This window comes from Anastrepha obliqua, chromosome 2 (genome assembly GCF_027943255.1).
Source record: "Anastrepha obliqua isolate idAnaObli1 chromosome 2, idAnaObli1_1.0, whole genome shotgun sequence".
NCBI lineage: Eukaryota > Metazoa > Arthropoda > Insecta > Diptera > Tephritidae > Anastrepha > Anastrepha obliqua.
In genome coordinates this window covers 55,271,315-55,292,821 of record NC_072893.1, presented here as the reverse complement: position 1 = coordinate 55,292,821, position 21,507 = coordinate 55,271,315, and the positions used below count along the sequence as shown (strand labels likewise).

General features: G+C 34.7%; 1 protein-coding gene across 1 annotated transcript in view; it reads right to left on the bottom strand.

Annotated features, from left to right (window-relative positions):
• The window catches only part of LOC129238687 (uncharacterized), an 85,053-nt gene that overhangs the window by 51,614 nt on the left and 11,932 nt on the right, over positions 1 to 21,507 (bottom strand). The gene's annotated exons all lie outside the window — the stretch shown is intronic.

Below are 21,507 nucleotides of genomic sequence, written 5' to 3'. Positions count from 1 at the left end.
ACAAACATGCATCAAAACATTACTCTATCTAACGGTATTTCGCAGCAGTAAAAAATCAGCAGCTGTAATACTGTGTTTGTTTGAGTTGTTGGCTCACTTGAATGGAGGCGCTCAGTAAACCTACATTATTTGCGCATTAAAGTTGTGAAAAGGGATCGTTTTTAAGTAGTCATTGTGTTTGGTTGGAAACTTCTTAATTCTAATAAAATGTGAAAGCAGAAAGGTTTAATAGATCGTGAAAAAGAATAAATCCATATTTTGACCTCAGAGGGACTTTCAAAATGTCAAATCTCCAAAAAAGATTAGTTGAAGTCCAAACGTTGTGGATCTGGCAAAACTGCGATGGCTGTAACACCAAAGGAAGCCCGCTAAACCTTTAGGATTGCATCAAACTATGCGTTTTTAACAATAAAATTGACAAATGTTGTAGCTAGCAAATCTACTATACGCAGGACTATTCTAAAAGACATAGCAAAAAAGAAAAACAATTTTGAACAAATTTTACAAAGAACGCCGCTTTGATTTTGCAAGAAGCCACATGGTTGGAGTTCTGTTACAACTAACGATCCCGGTGAATGGGAAAAAGTAGTATTAAGTGACGAAAAGAAGTACCATCTGGATGGATAAGATGGATACAACTACAAGTACTATTTCCACGACTTAAGAAATCAGAAAAGGTAGTTGAAATCGGTGGTGTCATGGAATGAGCAGCAATATCGTCCCATGGCGCATTTGATTTGAAAATTGTAGGGTACACAATGACGAGAAACAGCTATAAAACTCTATTGGAATCATCTTTTACCACTATTCGTGAAAACTTTGAACCACTAATTGGATTTTTTAACAGGATAATGCACCTGGTCGCACTTCAAGTATGGTCAACACTTGGATTGCGTCCCAAAACGTTGACACTTTATCACGGCCAGATCTGAACATTATTGAAAATCTATGGGGAAGGCTTGCTTCCAGGATTTATGTGAATGGGTAACAATAAGACAAAAATGCTTTGATTCGAACCGCATGGCCGGAAATTTCATTAGGCTATCTGCAGAATTCGTACAAATCGATTCATCATTGTATTTACTAAGTAATTTATAAACAAGTTGGCAGCACAAACTATTAAGTTTTAAATAATAAATGTAAAACATAAAAAAAAAAAAAATTTCCTATATTTGTTATTATTTTTCTTGCTTGGTTGGCGCCTCTATTCAAGTGAACCATTAAATCAAGCAAAGTGTTACAGGCAGAAGTTTTACTCGTACTGCTGCGAAATATCGTTAGATGGAATAATATTTTGATATATGTTTATTTTCGAGCAAAGTACAGCTTTCACTTGAATTATCAGAAATTCTTGTGCTACTAGTTGAAATACGGTCGCTTTAATAACTATTTTCTTCCATAAAAAATTATTGCCTCTACTCTATATAAATACATATTAATATATTAACCCTCCAGCTACCGTTTTAATAAATTGTTATACTTTTTTTTTAAAGACGAGTCAAAAAATATCATTGGAAGGGGGTTAAATTGTTCTTTAGTGACAGCTAAGGTAGGTAGGTGGGGTGCCTGCCGCAATGACACACTTAGACCTTTCATAGGTCCATTGTGATATCACTGGAATTTATCCTTATCCTATGGATTTCTTTACAAACCATCCGGTAGCTTTAATATTTAATTTTAGAAGCACTATGTTCACTACATCAACTAAAAATACCGTATCAAGAGTGGGGAGCCTCCTTGTAGCTAAGCTTTCACACTCACTTAAAAGGTGTCTGACTGTTTCCTCTTCTTCTGTATTAAGACAGCTTCTACAGAAATTGAAGTATGGGAGTCCTAACCTTCTAGCGTGGCTGCCTATTAAGCAATGACACGTTAATACCCCTATCATTTTTCTTATAGCTGTTCCATTTCGGTCATGTCTGTCTGCTTAGTTCGCATGTTGTGAGGTTTTGCCAACTTGCATTTACCTTGTTGATGGTTTCCCTATCTATAAGTAGTTTACAATTGGCTATAGGTATCGGAAAAAAAACAGACAGCTAAACTTTGTTATATTATTCTTAAGAAAATAATTGTGGTATATTTAAATTCAGTTTACGCATAAAAATGCATGTAACTAAAAAGCTATTATACAATATGGACCCAATAACTGCTTAAGAGACTTTGTTCAAGTTTAACAAGGCGTGCCAGACATTTAGTTTTCGTATTAATCGTTGGAGGCTAAGCCCACCAAATCAAGCCAATTCCTACCAGAATCACCTGCTCTGCAATCAGCAATCTTGTGCTACCATCAGTAGGTAATGCAGCGAATAATTTCAGATTCGAATGACATGACCTATCCCCCGCATCTTTATTCGCGATATTCAATGTCACCAATGCGTAAAATTCCAAAACTTTTCCGTAGCATCTTTCTTTAAAATACTCCAAGACCCACTTCATCGGATGCTGTCATTGTCCGAGCTTCTGCGCCAGACAGTAGGATGGACATGATGAGAGATTTATGAAGTGTGGTTTTTACTCGGCGAGAGAAGACTTTACTATTCAATTGCCTACTTAGTTCAAAGTAAAACTTGTTTCGTATCAAACGGTTCTGAGAGGTCATGCTTTTTTCTGATGGAGCTGCTTCTATTGTGGGAGTTGCCGAATTCAGACATGGCTGCATATGAGCGACTCCTTCTCGTACTGTCAAAAGTGCCTTTGAAATTGACAAAGATATGGTGCCCGTCTATTTTTCTCCTTAAGGTATTGTGAATATCTGGTCATTAGGTAATTTTCTGGGTCACAACCTTGAACACTGACAAGGCCAATAAAGTCCAGTGAATTGGTTGATGGTAGGATGCAGCCTTTCTCTTAGTGCGTTCAATGGAATCTTGTATGCGATTTTCGGAAGACTAATCCAACGATAGTTGGTGTAGATTGATGATTGTTTATTCATGATACTTATTATGAATATGAGCATAATGTAGAGAGCATACTTAAGTGGAAATCGTCCTATATCAAACCAATACCAGTTATTAGTATACGACTCGTAGTCAGACTCACTTGGAGTTGAAGCTCACATAAATTACCCTTCACAATACCGGAAACACCTTCATTGCGGATTCTTTAAAGAGCTTATTATGAGTTCGAACTTTTCAAATACTTGTTTATGCCTCTAAATATTCTTCTTGGGAGGGTCGGCTTATATCACCATAGCAAGAAGACACAGATAGATGAAATACTAAGATGAACTCTGGGCTTGTCTACATTTTTCCTAATTCTTCAAATTCTTCTGCACTCCAGCATTGCCAGTGTCAATTGGGAGTCAATTGGTTGATAGGTGAAAATGCGTTATTTATTGGCCCTCATCGATGGAAAATAATTTATACTAAGATTTATTTAACCTTAGACCTGACCACAAAACTGCTGCCACCCAAGCATCTAATGATTTACGATTTTCTCCACTTAACTTACGCACACATATGTACCTACTAGGTATGCACATAAATATAATAATGGTTAAAAATGTGCAGCTTAAAATATGTTGACGTTAGCAATCCATCTTAATCAGTAAATTCAATAAGCAGCGTAACTGACAAAACCTACCGCAAAACCAACCAAGTTCCATTTGAGGCCACTTACGATGGGCAGCAAACTGCAAAACGCAAGCACAAATGCAAAAGAACCACAACGACACAATAACAACAGCAACAAAATAAAGACTAGAAAAAAATATGCTGGCTGGCTGAGCAAAGCGAAGACGCAACGAAACGCATGCGCATACAAATCATTCATGCGGGCGCGCAGCCAGCGTGAGCCAGTGAGTGATGGACAGGAGGGCAAAAGAGGGCAGATACACACACATAGTGGTGGCATACCAGACATGCCAGTGAGTACGAAATTGCAATAAAGATGAATAGGGGCATCTATTTGGGAATTTTCATGTACGAGTGTGGGGACATTCAAAATGCCAACAGAAGGCAGTAAATATTGCAGGGAATTGGCATACAAAAGATATTCGAACATTGTCTGTACTTGTGTGTGTGTATGTGGCTAGCATATAGTTAATAGTTAAGCAATAACTGCCAGAACAGACGGCCGTTGACCGAATTGAATGGACACTACGACAGTCGCTTCTCTTTACTGGGTTTGGCTGGCGCTCAGACAGTTGCAATGATTTTCGTTGCATTTTATTTGCACAACATAAAACGTTGAGGTAGCTGTTGCGTTTAGCAGACATCTCAGAAGATTCTCAACATTCTTTGCTGATTTAGCAGTGAATGAAAGAAACAAAACAAAAAACGAAGGCACACCACGAATGAGGAATGCGTGAGGGGTGAGAGCTGCGCACTTTGTAAAATATAAGCAGAAAGAATAATTTTGCGAGTTAGCAGGTAATCTTAGTAAAGTAAAAATAAAAAAAAATTGTAAAAATAAGCAGCCAGTAGTAACCATTTTAACAATAAGCAGAGAGGCAGGAAACCCAGCTTGATCCACTGGGCGTATGAGTAACCTTTGGCGTTACATTGGCATGCGAAAATCCTAACCGACCAGCGTGGCAGCTGAGGCAGACATGCAATTTTCGTCGCTCACTGCCGCCGTCGACTGTTGCACGTCAGCGCTGCGCCACAGCGTCGCCTCTCTGCCATTTGAGTTTTGCTAAATTTCACCGCCACGAATTGACACGTTGGAATTTATTTGGTATGTTCTGGCTATGTGATGGTGTAGTTGTGTGCCAGCAGTGGCACAGCAAAGCGTGCTACATATCGAGCGCTTCATACTACTCATTTCTCCACTGTTGCGTTTGGCTGCCAGATGAGTAAAGAATAATGAATAGTTGCTTGTCTGGCTGCCTGACTGCCTTGCAGGTTGACTGACTGCTGCAGTTACAGTAGCATGCCAGGTATTTGTTTGTATTGCATAGACTGATACATACATATATATGTATACAAATATACAATATATATAACTTTATTTTCTTTTTTCACGCGCTAACGTCGTTTTCATTTATTCTTGTTGGCATATTAACATTTTTCCGCCAAGGCATTTGTGGCATCTGCTCGTTGCTATTTCCTTCCGGTTGTGCGACTTCTTTGGCAAGTATGCGACGTCTGAAATTATGTTGTTAAGCCATAAAATCGTCGATAATTTATTGATACACTTGGCTACATTCCCATTATATTTTAGAAATAATGAGGCATTTGAGCTTAGTAGCGGAAATGCCGTTGATAATTTAAATTACTCGAATTGATATTAGAATTTCTCTTGTTTGCAAAGGTGCAGCTGAAGTGATTGCTTTGGTTTGTACTATTAGAAGCAAGTCAAACTGGTTAGTACGTCAGTGGGTACTGCTGTAGGTACCTTGAACCAGACAGATTGCATTAAAATTAAGTCAGAGCTGGTAATCAAAAGCTAAATAATATTAACCGGTATGCACTCTAGAGGCTACCTGGGGCTACGCATAAAAGAAGGCGCTACACAAAAGAGGGCTACACAAAAAGATGTATCAGAAAAATTAATTTCTTTCCAAAATTGTTGGGAAAGTTTTCTTTTGTGAATTGTACAAAACGCTCATAAGTTTTTGTATTATTTCTTAGGTGTAAATATACTTTCTAAAAAATTTTTTTTGGAAAAATATAATTTTTTTTTCTTCAAGATTTTTCAGAACACATTTTTGTCAAAATTAAATATAGTCGTTTTTATTTATATCATTTTTGTAAGCTAAAATATACTTTCCAAAAAAAAATAGTTTTCAATTAAATTTTTTGTTCAAAATTTTTGCGCTAAAAAGTAATTTGAAAAAAAAAAATTAAATATTAATATACATTATTTTTTTTATATCCCAGTACAATTATAATTAATTTTTTTTAATATTATATTTTTTTTTTAATTTTTGGAAAATGGGTTTTTTGTCATTTGAGAGAGATGAGAATTTTTGTTGTTGTTTTTTCATTATTTCTATTATTGTGTTAGGCTATAATATAATAAAAAAAATATTTTTCGAAACATTCAATTTGTTTTGTTTAAGTTATTTGGAAAACATTTTTCTTGTCAAAATCAAATAAAGTCGTTATTATTTTCATTATTTTTCTAAGCTAAAATATACTTTGAAAAAAAAAAAATGTTTTTAGTTAAATATTTTTTTTAATTTTCTGTCATTTGTGAAAAACGACCAATCAATGTTTTTTATTTTTTGTTTAATAATATTTATCTTTTGTTTAGGTTAAAATGTGCTTTATAAAAAGAAAATTTTTAATTAATTTTTTTTTAATATTTTTTTTTTAATTTTTTGAAAATGGTTTTTTTGTACTTTGTTAGAAGTGACAATTATTATTTTTTCCTTATTTTTATAGTTGCTTTAAGCTTTAATATAATTAAAAAAAAAATTTTTTAGAAAACTTCAGTTTTTTTTGTTTCAGAGTTTTGGGAACATTTTTTTGTCAAAATCAAATATCGTCGTTACTCTTTCTATCATTTTGTTTTACGCTAAAATATGCTTTCCAAAAAAAAATGTTTTTAAATAAATTTTTTTGTTCCAAATTCTTAGGAAATTGTTTTGTGGTTTCTGTCATTTGTAAAAAAAGACCAATCAATTTTTTTATTAATAGTATTTATCTTTTGTTTAGGTTAAAATGTGCCTTAAAAAATTTTGTTTTAATTAATTTTGTTTTAATATTTCTTGTTTTAATTTTTAGAAAATGTTTTTTTTTTGTCCTTTGTGAAAAACGAAATTAATTTTTTTTCTTTTTTCTTTTTTCATTTTTTTATAGTTTTTTTAGTTTTTAATTTTTTGAGAAAAAGAGGAGACATTTTTTTGGCATTTGTAAAAAACAACCACTAAATGTTGGTTCTGAATACTTTATGAGTAGCTGGAACTATGCTCAGTAATCTTTCAAAGTTTCATAGCACGATTGCATTAGCTTTTTGAGCTTAGCGCCAAAATACGTGCTCGTACATTACGTTCATCTGCAAATCGATCGCAGAAGAGGAATTTATGCGAAAGCCACACTGAAATTTCCAGAGATTTTTATTTATTTATGTATTTAAGTCTATGAATTTCAATTCCAATTCTAGAATTCAAGTCACGTATAGCGCGAGCAATAGGAGCATTACTGGCATTATTGGTTTTAGAGTTTTCCTCAAAAAAAAGTAGAAGTTTCTAAGAAATCAATGGGGAGCCTTAAATGGAATCCTTTCCGGCAAAAAAAGGCAATCAACGACTCGAATAATGATATTATACAATAAGTAAATGATAGACATAGTATAAAGCTATGAGTTTCTAAAAATTTGAGACTTATAAGCATAAGACGATCGAAATATGAGGGTATGGGATCAATATAGTTCACAGACTGAACGGCATATTTGAGAAAAAATGTTGGTACACGTTCGATTCTATTGATAGTTTGCTGATCTCCAAACAAAATAAATGAGATCCAACAAATGATGTATAGAGTATTTTGATGGTATACATTTAGAAAACTGAGAGGCATTCCGAGAAAGATGTTGATATTTTATACGGCTATTAAAAGAAAATTTGTTAGGCAAGGTTATTAATCTCACTAGGAAGGACAAAAGTCGAGATATTGTACGTAGTACACGCAATATTAGTTGTTTTCGAGTAACTCATTTAAAGGGGGGGTAAGGGATAAAAATCGATTTTTTTTTTTTGCATGTTATTGTAGTAAAACATTTCAAAAATACCGTGTTAAAATTTTAAGTCAATCCGAGCAAACTTTTTAAGTTATAGAGCATAAAGCCGAGCCGCCTCAAACATCTGCCGAGACGCAGCAGTTGCGCGCGTAGTCCGTTACAAACTTTAAACGCGGTTTTCTCGAACCTTTTTTTTTTAAAGTGCTTAGTCATTGGCATTTGAAAACTACTCAACCGATCCTTTTGAAATTTTGCACACATATTTTACATATAAAAAACCTCCTCCCAACGTTTTTTTTTCGCCATTTTTTTTTTATATTAAGGTGGTTTTACACCTACAAAATGGCGGCATTTTTTCGTCAAAAATCACTTTTTACTTCAAACGACTACCAAATGGCTGAAAATGAAAATAAATCGTCAAAATAAACGTTGGGGGGAAGTTTAACTCATACTTTAACTAAATCATTTTTTTGATTTCAGATGATTCTACGCTGAGATATGCTGACTACTGCAAAATGTATTTTTGAAAAGACGTCTACGTAAATGTGCTCTCATTCGCTCATTTTGCACTATTTTTACATGAAAATTTTATCAAATATTTTTGAAATGCTACTTTATAATATGCAACAACTTTTAATAAACTGACTTGAACCGTTTCGCTACAATAAATTCATGAAAAAAGTGTTTTTTTTAGCGTTTATGCCTTACCCCCCCCCCCCCCCCCCCCCCCCCCTTAAAAGCACTTTGATAAGCTCAGCGAGAGACGTTATTTCTGGCACCACGCGTACAGCCTATCAGTATCGGTTTGAAAGTTAATGGCACCCTCTTGTGTCTTGATCGCTGAGAAGATCTTAAGGCCATCAGCATAGGATTACGAAGCACAGCATACCATTAATCAAAAAACTAAGAAAAACATCTTAAAATTGGTTTTAAGATATGAAACCAAATTTCTCTCACAAATTTTGTACAAAAAATTTGATTTTTTTCCAAAAAAATTTTTGTTAAAAAATATATTTTATATATTACTTAAATTAAAAAATATATATATACAAGTTTTAAAAAGAACCTAAGATATTTGACTTTAAAAAGTCAAGTTCTACATATTAATAAATCCTAAAATTATAATGTTTTTATGAAATTCTTTCAGTTTACTTCTTTTTATACCAAAATACTAAGATCACTTGGCACGGAATCGCTTCTTTGTATTTCGTGGCTGTGCAGGTCGCACAATGGAGCGATCCACATAAGATAGCTGAACTAGACAATTTTATGTGTTGAAGCAAATGGGGTATTTTGCGCTCCCTAAAGAAGACTTAGGCAACGAACTTAATTAGTAGAATGACCTTTTACTTAAAAGTCATTGATGCGAACTCGTGCGAAGTCTACGCTCTTCAGTGGCGTAAAGTGAGATATTTGAGGCAAACAACACCAAAAATACAAAGCAGTGTCACGCGCTATGACCTTTTTGATTGTTACTTTATATATATTAGGGCTGACTCCTTGATAATCTGAGCTATTTTTCAAAATTTGAAATCTTCGCGAGCCGCATTTAAAACGTAGGCCAAACCAAATTATAGAAATTATATAGTATTTATTGAAAGCTATAAATAAAGGCACACATTTGTATTGAATTTAAATATTAAAAATTAAACACATTTAGTTCTCTTAATAATTTTTTAAAATTTGGTGACAGCACTTCTCAGTAACTCTTTGAGATGCTGATTAGTTGTTATTGAGTGATGTTTGGAATTCACAAATTTTAAAGTAGAATAAAATGATCCACATAGGTACGTACGTTGTTCTGGATATTGAAATAAGCAGCCTTTTTCAATTCGGGATAATCAACGTCAACTTATTTTTTAATTCTAAAGCTGGGTGTCCTCTGGGCGGCCGCCGTAGCCGAATGGGTTGGTGCGTGATTACCATTCGGGACTCACAGAGAAATCGTTGGTTCGAATCTCGGTGAAAGCAAAATTAATAAAAAAAAAAAACATTTTTCTAATAACGGTCGCCCCTCGGCAGACAATGGCAAACCTCCGAGTGTATTTCTGCCATGAAAAAGCTCCTCATAAAAATATCTGCCGTTCGGAGTCGGCTTGAAACTGTAGGTCCCTCCATTTGTGGAACAACATCAAGACGCACACCACAAATAGGAGGAGAAGCTCGGCCAAACACCTAACAGAAGTGTGCGCGCCAATTATTTATTTATTTTTTTTTTTAAAGCTGGGTCTTCTTGCATCTCTATTAATTGTAATTCTTCAGACGCTTTTTGGGTTACAATTATATTGCAAATGCAAAACTCATCTTCAATAATGTTGATTTCAAAAAGATTCAGAAAAACGTCAAGAGACGATTCAAGATATTTCAAGCCTGGAAATCAATTTTGTTTTTCTTGTTTAATATTGAAATTTTTTTTTTTTTGCGGAGAATGGCAATATGATTTATTTTTTATTTCATTTTATGAAAACTATACCTGCACTGTGAGAGGTCAGCTGTTATTTTGTCTTTCCTCTGCAATTATAAATTCAGTGTTTGCAAATGATCCATGACTTCAGTCAAAAAAGTCTTGTTTCATATCATCGTCCAATTCTGCAAAGGTTATTTCCTTTTCTTTTAGAAATGCAGCTATCAAATCAAACAAAATTCAGAAGCAATTAAAGTCAAGTGGAAGTTCTTCCTTCTTCATGTCTTCAAGAAAATTTCTGAATTTGTGGTTTTTTGGTTAGCAGACATTATATTTTGATGAAAACGTAACGAATTCGTAACTTTATAATAGCACACAAATTAAAAGTGAACTCGGGTACATTTAACGAGAGCCAAAAAAAATCCTTCTAAGAGCATCAGGTTGGTCTCTCCTGATGCGTATATAATTTTCACTTACACTCTTTGTTGAGTATTTGGCCGAGCTGCTCCTCCTATTCATGGTGTGCGTCTTAAAGTTGTTCAACAATTGGATGAACCTACAGTTTTATTTTGGCTCCAAATGGCAGATGGTTTTTGTGAGGAACTTTTCCATGGCAGAAATACACTCGAAGGCTTGCTATTACTTGCCGAGCGGTGACCGTTTTTAGAAAAACCTTCTTTTATTGCTTGCGCAATAAAGATTTAACCTTAAACGCATACGTTGATGGAGTAGTATCAAAATTTATCACAATTGCGTCTTCGTTGTATTCAAATATACCTCCACAAAGTTGAAAAAGGATTTCCAGTAACGCGTTTTTTAACCTGGTGGCTATTTCGAATACAAAATTTCATTTTACCCACTTCTGCACGTAAATAAATTTTCAAAACGAAAGATGAAAGATAAAATGTTGGCATTTTTTAGGTCTCTTCACTTAAACCATGTTGAACTATCACAAACTTAGGCATTGAATGTGGTCCGGCAAAATCGTTCAATTGCGCCACGGTGCGGCGCTTCATTAGATAAGTTGGCACATACGCGAGGATTTTTCAATCTTACGTTTTTGCCTATGTAAATATTTTATTGAATTATAGATTCTCCATACCGAGCATACGGACAAACTTTACCATTAAACGTTAGTATTCCTATAATGATAATTGTAATGAAAATTTATTCACTCTTGTAGGAAATTTATATTTTTTTCTAATATGCCCCACCCTGTGATTTAGAAAAAAAAGTGAGTGGAATCAGTGTTGCGTGTTTAACAAAAAAAAAAACCAAAAAAAAAGAAAATTGATCTGGGAATATAAATGAATTTTGAATGGGCCTATTCGGGGCTCAATGGGCCTCCTATTTTGAAATCGGCCTAAACTAGATTGATCTAACGAAGCAAGGCACCATCGAAATAATTGGTGGCCATTGCAGCTGCAAGTTCAGAATATCAATTTTATGAAAAAAGAAAAAAAGTCTACGAATACAGTACAAGTGCAACTAATAAACGTTATGAAGAACCGAATATTAACAAGCGCGTGAAAATAGGCAGAAAAAGCCAATAGGAAGTGGTGCAGCTGCCATAAATGTAATTAGGATGAAAATCCCGAAGAGCGGACTAGTTCTGATGGCGGCGACATGCAACAAACGGCATTCTTCGAATCACCATCTACAGTGTCCATTTACAGAGTATTTGTTGCGGCGTGCTGCATTTTCCGCAACTCATCAACTCCAATGAGATACGCGCAACGCGCTTATAATTACCAGCATAAATTGGCATTCGAACTGTTTATATACCCATACATACATACACACACACACACGCATATATGAACACACAGAAATTATGCGCTTTGAACGACACGAGCGCTGCTGAATTAAGAACACAGAAAACGACGTAGACACAGACGCAGACGTAGACAGCCGTACGTGGCGTGTTGCGCACTAAATACGCTCAAAACGATTAAATGGCACCTGAACCAGATTTAAGCTGCAATAACAGCCAAGTAAGCAGCAATGGCATAGCAGCAAATGCAATTGCACTTGCTAGAGTACTGGTGTGGCTATGTGACTGTGTGTCTGAGTAGTTGACCGTTTGCAAGTCGCTCCATAAATTAGTTATGGTATTAGTGAACAGTTAATTTGCTGAATTTCTGGAATTATAAAATGATTAACGCAAATAGGAGGCCAAGCTAAATGAATTGAGACCAAAATGCGTCAACTGGCCAGCAGACAACACAACCGCACTTAGTTGGGCTGGACTTAAGCACCAACTAACTTGGTATGGCATGGCGTTGCTTTGGCTAAATGAGCCATTAAATGCGTTAAATATTTACGACGCGGCAGCAGGATTTTCATGTTGTCAAGACAGCAAATAAGGTAACAGAAAACAACAAAGCGAACAAATACTATTTCGCGCTATTCGATGCCGAATTGCTAGCCGTTGCGCTTTGCGGATAACAAAGTACAAATCCGCGCGCGCCAGCCATGAAAAGCAATGAAAGCATCCTGTTTGCTTGCTGGCTGCTGTGTGGCGCGTTCTGACAAGTTGTCAGACAAGCCGCAGCACAAAACATACACACACGCACACTCACTCACAAACAAAATAGTATACGAAAAAGACAAAATAAAACTACTAGCATGGAGGCAGACAAGAATGAAACAAAGTGCAATAAAATATGTAGCCAAAAAAAAAGGAAATGAAACGCAGAAAAACAATTAAAAAATAAATATTGTGCAAAAAATGTACGACAACGGCGACGCAGATAACAAAGTGGCAGACGTATGTACATAGCTATGTTGCAGGAAGCGTGGAATGTCGCGAAAAACTAACACTTGAGATGCGTGCGAGTGGCCAGCTTGGAACTGGCCGAACTGCACAGACTGCTCAAGGTAGGCACACACGTACGCATACCTATTTATAAGTACGTACGTATATATGCGAGTGGTCATGGTCAATGCAGCGACTGGTTAAAATACATATATACATACACATATATATACATTTAAGTGCATGGATTTCAACAGTTTCTTTCCGCCTCCCCGTTATTATATACGAATTTTTATTTTTGGTTCTTTCACTATTTCGCTGTTATTTAATTTTTTTCGTCTCCGTTTACTACCCAACATCGCTCGTATTGCAGCACTGCAACGTATACAGTTATTTCACTGTAAATATATATCTACTTATGTAGGCATGTATACATGTTTCTATGCATAACTTCCGTCGCAAGTTCGCTGCTAAAGTCTTTTGTTTTTATTTGCATTTTAGTCAAATATTTGTTGCGCTCCTGCTGCGCTAGCACGAACCGGTCAGTTTTAAGTAAAAGCTTGTTTTGCATTTGTTTTTTCAATATTCCTCCTGTTGTTGTTTTATGTGTACGTTTTTCTGCCATTTGCTTGCAAATATTTGAAATTCTTTAGAGTTACTTTTTCGCGACATTTGCCTGGTTTGGCGGTAGAGACTCTTCGTTAGTGTTTGTGAAGGTATATAATAAGAAATTTTTCACACGAAAGTTTCGAAAACAATAAGCCGATATTTAGTGTGTAAAATAAATAAATATATTTGAATTTTTTTTTAAAGAATATTCGTATGTAAGGTGGTTTTTTAATATGAGCATTTTTATGGCAGAAATACACTCAGATGGTATAGATTTGCTTAGCAATTCGGATGGAAAACTGATAATGAAATAAATAGCAGAATAAAATCGCAGAGTGCTACCTTCCTTAGTTTTCCATAATTCACTTTCAAAGTTTTTGTAACTTTATAAAGGGTGATAGTAATGAGTATCATTACGCTATGGGAGGAAAAGCAACTGGCTGGGAGTCTTTAAAGACAGCCAGCCTGCACTAAAGACTATGGAGAGCGCAAAGCAAACTTAAAAGATTGTTTAAAGACGTTACAAGAAGCGAAATTCTGTTGCAAAGTGGAATACGCTTCTACTTATATGGGTTGCAGGACACCGCGGTGTTCAATGGAACGACATTGCCCATGAATTGGCCAACTGTAGATCAGCGGTTACCCCACAGGAAACACAACTAATAATCGGTTTCTTTTCTACAGGAATCATGAATTGGATCAGCGATTGAATATGCAATTTGTATAAAGATTGATGGTGCAGTCTGCAGAACTTGATGGCCTAGTCTACAAAGTGTATTATGAAAAGCCGAAACAGAAAACTGTCGAACTTTTTTCTAAAACTTGGTAGAAAAGACATTCGGTTGATGGTCGGCTTTATTACAGGACACAACCAATGCAGTCATTGTAGTCATTGAGCACCCGATTTGGCTGTCTGGCTTATAGGAGGCGGATAGCACTGAGCAATTTCTCTGTGAGTGTTCTGCCTTTGCTAGAGCAAGGCTACGAATTTCGGGTTCCGATGTCGTGAGAATGAAAATTTAAAATAAAGTAAAATTTAAAATGAAATAAATTCGTTCTCTTAAACTGAGGAGTATTTTCAGATTGGCCAAAGAATCTGGAAAATTCTCACAGGACTAGCTATCTCTGATTGTGTTTCTATTCCATCCCATCTCTTTCTCTCTGTCACTTCTCTCCTTTTCTCCTTGGCCATCTACCCCTTTAGTTTTAAGAGGTTTGAATATAATGGGCTTTTTAGTCTGAGTGTTTTAGGTGTTACCAGATGTGTCAGTGCTCCTGGCTCGCCTTTTTCAAATTTCAAATTTTAGTTTTAACTGTCGTAGGAAAAATTTAAATAAGTCAGTGCAGAAAAACATACAAAGGCTTATCCGATTTTCTTGACACTTAATACTTCGGGATTTTTACGGTCCCTAATGACAAAACTGACTGCGGCCGCCGTAGCCGAATGGGTTGGTGCGTGATTACCATTCGTAATGCACAGAGAGGTCGTTGGTTCGAATCTCGGTGAAAGCAAAATTAATAAAAACATTTTTCTAATAGCGGCCGAGTGTATTTCTGTCATGAAAAGCCCCTGATAAAAATATCTGCCATTCGGAGTCGGCTTGAAACTGTAGGTCCCTCCATTTGTGGAACAACATCAAGACGTATACCACAAACAGGAGGAGGAGCTCGGCCAAACACCTAACAGAAGTGTACGCGCCAATTATTTATTTTTTTTTTTTAATGACAAAACTGGCATGTGATAAAAATTTTTTTTTTAGAAACATATCAACCTCTTTAACGTAATTTAAATAACTAATTCATAAAATTTTAAGTTTTTGAAAAATTTCCCGCCATATATTTTAAAACTAACTATTTCCATAAAGAAGTAGATTTTTAATTTTGCAGTTTAATGTATGTTAATGTGCTATACAAGATTAAGTCGTACAGATGCAATCGTATTTATCCAAAAAAATAAAAAAATAAAAAATAAAAATGTAAAATAAAGTAAAAAAATTAAATAAAAATGAAAACCTACGTGAACTGGTTTTTCATAAATAAAATTAGGTTTTTTCATAAATAAAATTAGATTTTAGAAATATTTTTTCCCAAAAATAACTTCATCAGATTTTTGATACAATTTTGGAGTTTTTAGTTTGAATTTGAATAATGCAACGAAATATTGATATTTTAAGACTTACAAGACATTGAAAAGGTATGTATTTTCTCATTCTTTTCAGTACTTAACCCATTCATGTTCGAATTTTTTTTTTTTTGTAAATCGGATCAGCTCACGAAAATTTTTAGAAATATTTTGGCGAATGTCTTAAAATATAATACGATTGTTCCTAAAAGATTAATTACTCTGGGTTAATAAAACTGATCACAAAAAATATGTTAGACAAAAAAACCGTGGGGCGTGGGCAGCAAGCGAAATACCACATAATAGGTTAAAAAAAAGGAAAACATCTCTACGGGCAATGGCAAGCCTACGAGGGTATTTCTGACATGAAAAAGCTGCTTAAGAAAAAAAACCATTTGCCGTTCGAAGGTGGCATAAAACTGTAGGTCCGTTTGGGGAAAAATATCGAGACACACATCACAATTAGGAGGACAAAAAGTGTAGACGCCACGAATATATATCTATTTAAATAAACTTTAAAAAATATCTGAGTAGCGCATAAGTCTTTGTAAAGAAAAGTGATTGAAAAGGGTAAATAACTTCATAATTAATTTCCCGCCAGGGTTGGGCATAATGCACTCTATAATGAATGCAATAAGCGGATATTTAAAACACTAAACAACTGAATATTTGTTGGCACTGAAACCCTTATTTTCACCAAAAAATTAGTGATAGTGATATTTAGTGTCAGTGCAAAATGGGCAAACCTGTTACCCACCAAGCTCAGTTCATCTGGTGAATTCCCTCCATTCATTTGAATGTAAAAGGCACTAAATTTATTGAAATTCTTTTATTGAAACACTTTTGCTTTCATTTTAAAGATTCATTTTGATGTTTTTCACACGCTTTCTGCATTCCATTTTCGTTTGTTATTTGAAACAAAAAAGAGCTCAAAGATTACATCAAAATATAACCTGAGTACTAATAGCAATCGGGAAATGAAGAAGACTGTATTTAAGTTGAAATTAAGTAATTTGCTCTCATTAATACTTTTTCTATAAAGATCGTATTTCAGTGGAGCAAAATTAAGCTGTTTTAAATTAGTTTGGCCTCAATTTAGATTAAATGGTAGTTATTAAATATTTACGTCTTCTTATTCTTAGCACCATGGCATTGATTTGCTCATACTTGAAATACACTAACAAAGCTGTACACAAATAATAGTGTGCCAGTAGAATTCATATTTTCCTCAGCAGCAGCGGCAGCTTTTTAAATGGACTTGATTGGGTTTACTAACAATTTTTTCCCCCTCACAGTTCAGCTGCTTCGCTGCACTGCTGTTTTCTTGCTGATATAAACTCCATTCATTAATTTTATCGACTGATATACAAACACACGTATTCACAAGCTCAACCCAAAGAGTGCGTGTAAATGTTTGTTTATATATGTATATAAATTTCACCTTTGGCCGCACTTAAGCTGCCATAAATTATTGAAATACCTACCAAAATTGAATGAGCAGCGTGAAAGAGCGTTACTTTTACTTGTCAACACCGTTATAGGATTTTCTTTTCAATTTGAAGTAAAGAAATCGAAATTCATTTATATGAACTTAATCTGACAATGGCAATGACTATTATGATTGAAATAACTGCCTAAACGTCTGAATTGAGAAAATATATGCATATAATCGTATGTAGCTGCAAAATTTCTTTATGCTTGTTTTTTGGTGGAAGTTTGGGAAAAAAAGTTAAAAGAAAAAATGCAAGCCTAATATATCATACATAGTATAATTCATATAAATTCACTATCTCTTTTTTGTTTCATAATTTCATAAAAAGTTAACTTTATGTTTTTTTTTCACATCCGTAAATCATTGCTAAAAGCTTTATAGTCTATCAATTTGATAAGAGAAATCAGTTAACAAAACGACATTTATTTCAAATCATCACAATTCACTTGAGATGGCATATTACTCGAAATTGGAACGGCAAAAGCTACACATATGGTCAATAAAATAAATACGGTGTATTTACAAATGGCACCAATGAATTGTTATGAATTTAATAGACTCGTTACGTTAAGTTGCGTTATTGGTTGCACATATTCGGTTATTTTCGTAAAGTGTAATTTTGCGTAGCCACTAAAATAGGTACCTAGTGGATAACTCTTGAATTTTAACCCTTTAGTGCATAAATTAATAGTGTTGAAAAAAAAATTGTTTTGCGATTGGAATAGTTTTATTTAATTATCAATAAGACATGTGAAAAAGTTTTATATGGGTTAGGTTAGGTTAGGTTAGCCTGGTTATGCCACCCATAGACCTGCCGTGAACAATTAATCACGAAGAATGCCTTAAATTTCAAGACGGCCCATCATAGGTGTAACACCAAGATTTTCTTCTTCAACAAATCTGGCCTCTTTCATGCCTTTTCTGGCATTTGCGCTCTGAGACACCCTACAACGCCCAGATAATATGACCTATTTAACTTCTTCTTCTTCTTGATTGGCGTTAAAATTGCTTAGCGATTTTTGCTATCGTGGTTAATGTTGGTTCCTAGATAAACGAAGCCTCTCAACAACCGCGAAATCATAACTGTCAACAGTGATATGGGTGCCGATACGCGAGTGCGCTGACTGTTTGTTTGATGACAGCGGATTTGCCTGAGTGATTAAGTTGTACGGCTCGTACGATCTTTTCCAGTCCCATGTTAAATAAGTCACACGACAGAGAGTCACCCTGTCTGAAACCTTGTTTGATATCAAACGGGAGGGGAGGTCCGTCCTTCCCAATTCTGTATTCTCTCAGTCAGCGCTGAGCAACGTCATCTCGCTTAGACGTATTAGTTCTGCGGGGATATACAGTATTTAGACTTCGCGGCATGTAGGCACCTCCCTTACGTGCTGTCGAATGTAAGGGGGCAGATACCTGTAAAATTTCGAAAACAAAATTTATGTGAAAAAAATTTTAGAACGTAAATTGAAGTATTTCTTATATTATAGATCGCCAACCGTGACGACTCTATTCTTTGCGTTCGAGCACTGGGAGAGGAATTTTCATGTATTCAAACTGTAGACGCGTTTTTCTCAAAACTATATTTTTTGAATTGGATGGATCTCCCTGAAATTTTGCACACATCTATTTTATGACATTACTTTCTATGTGAATTTACAAGATTTCGAAAATTTTTCCGAAGCAAAAATAGTAGGAAAATTCGCCCCAAAATACATTTTTTTTAAACATTTTATTCCGCGAATTTTTTTCCATTTTTTTTATTTCATATAGAAATTATGACATTAATAAAGAAACAAATTTTTGGTTTTTTGTATTCAGGTCACTGACGCCGATGCTACAATTGCTGCCGATTAAGAAGCCCCTTCCTGGAAAAACTGAGTGTACATCCGCCATTTTAAATGATTAAAATAAAAAAAAATGTTAATATATATTATTTTAAATATGAATAAACTGTATGCCAATTTTGAAAAAAATATATTTACTTCTTCATTTTAAATAATTTTAATGAAAATCAGGCAAAATGTGACCGTTTACAGGTATCTGTCCCCTTAACGCTTGACTATTTTCCCCTAAATTTCAAAATGCATTTAATGGTATTTTTACTTAATTTATGACTTTCCGCACTTTTTTCATACCGATAAAATCTGCAAATAAGTTTTATTTTTAATTTTTTTATTCAATTTTTTTTATCAATTTTTTTAGCATCATTCAATCAGTCATCAAACAAACTCTTTCAGTAAGTGCTCGGTGTAATAAAAACCAAATTATAAAAATAATAAAAAAACATGTTTTTTGTGACCCAGTAAACTCTTTAAGCAGCCACATCGAATCAATCCTACACAGTAATGCATACAACATCTCCATAAATTATCGTTTATAAGCGCACATACGTACACACATACATACATAAGCACTTGTCCATCAACACCACATTACTTTGGCTGAAAGTCAAGAGTTTCGTTGATGCGCGTGCGTGACTCCTCGAGCAGCAAGAGGTGGAAAAAATAGAAACAAAAAACAAAGAACAGAAAAAACAAAAAGCCGCATTAAGCTGTAAAAATCTACCTGCACGCATTTAGGTGTGTGAAATTTTTGCAGACCACAAATCAATCAAACCCCAAACGACCTTTTCGTTTTCTCTTTCCGCATATTGAACATAGTTTTGTTTTGTTGCGCTGCTTGTTATTTTTTTCTTTTGTATTTAATTTTTTATTTTAGATCGTCTTAACGCTTTCTTCGAGAACTATTGTGTGCCAATCAATTCGCATTCGAGTTTTCAATTCAATTTAGCACTTTTTCAATTTTTCTTTTTATTTCTGCGCACAATTCATTGATACACAACATTTCGCATTTCGTCGCGATCACCCGCCAAACGAATTTCTTCTTAATTTCATACTATTCTTATTCGTTATTTTACACCTGCACGTGTCGGTGTCGTGGTCACTTATTAATCGGTAAAGAAACAAAAAAAGTTGTCGTTTCATTGCGTTCCCTATTTTTTTCGCAACCACTTTGTGCTTTAGTGGCTGTGAAATTACGCTTCCTATTCTCTCTAACTAATCAAAAGCGTAAACTTGAGCACCACTTCACTTGCGTCAATTTTCGCTAATAACTCTTAAGTTTGATTTTCATTGCTCGTAAAAGACATTTTCATTACTTAAAGCATAAAAGCTACCAGATGTATGGCGATTTTATGGTGTCGGCTTTAGTTCGTTAATTTACCGCGCGCAGTTATGGTTATCTGAAAGGCATTCACTTGGCTTACTTGACTTACTTGCACACTGGTGCATTAGTATTAGTATATTGGAATTTATATGTATGGGCTTTTCTTCTTCACATCGGAAATCATTTTTAGCCTAAAGAAAGAGATTTTCAATCATTTTTGGATATGAGAACTCATGCTTCCTTCGCGGATTAACTGCTTGCAACAGTAATATTTTTCTGTTAAAATTTTTAGCGACCTGCAGTTTTACACAAAAGTGACATTGGATTTAGCAATGTGAGACTTTATTTACATTTGAGTGATTTCATGTCAAGTGATCTAAGTATTTTGGACATTGTCATAAAGGTTTCTGAAAATTGGTTGATTTATTTGTGGGCTCAACTATAATAAGAAGTAAACTAAAAAAATTAAAAAACTTTTTTTTATTATTTTGGGATTTAATTAATTTTGAAAAATTTGGTATAGAGCCTTTTAAAGTGAAACAGCTCCGGTTCTTTTTAACATTTTAAAGATATTTCTTGATGTTTTTTTTTTGTTTTAAAGAAATCCATTATTTTCTCGGTAGATGGCCGTAGTGATGGATATCTCGTAAAGTATTAATTAAACAATTTAAAATTTATGGTCGCTGTCAAGGTGGCATTTTACACTAATAAGTTACAGTTGTGAGTTACAGGGTGTTAACAATGGAAGTTCACAAAGAGAAATTTCAGAACATTTCACAGTTTTTCTTTGATAAATGCGAAAATGCGAAAATGTAAGCCAGGCCGCTGAAATTGTAAATCGTGTTTATGGTGCTGATACTGCAACAGCCAATTACGTGTAATTTTGGTTTCGTCGATTCCGTTCAGGCACTTTTGATGTTAAAGAAAATGACGATAATGTCGAAAATGTTGATAAAATCACAGAAATAATCGAAGTTTTCCAGCATGTTAGTAGTCGCAGTATCGCCTAGAAGCAAAAGATCGACGATAAAACAATTTTAAACCATTTGCGCAAAGCTGGATTCATAAAAAAGCTCGCACACCGGCAAAAGGTGCCACACCGACCGAATTTCCATCTGCGAAGCCTTGGCCAAGTGAAATGAAATCGACCCATTTCTTTAACAGATAGTGACTAGGGATGATAAATGGGTCACATACGACAATATTGTGCGAAAACGATCGTAGTCAAAGCGTGATGAAGCAGCTCAATGGGACTATTTGATGGGGCTTGAAAGGAATCATTCATTATGTGCTACTTCCGTATTGAGGTGTAGTGTTCCATCAGAACA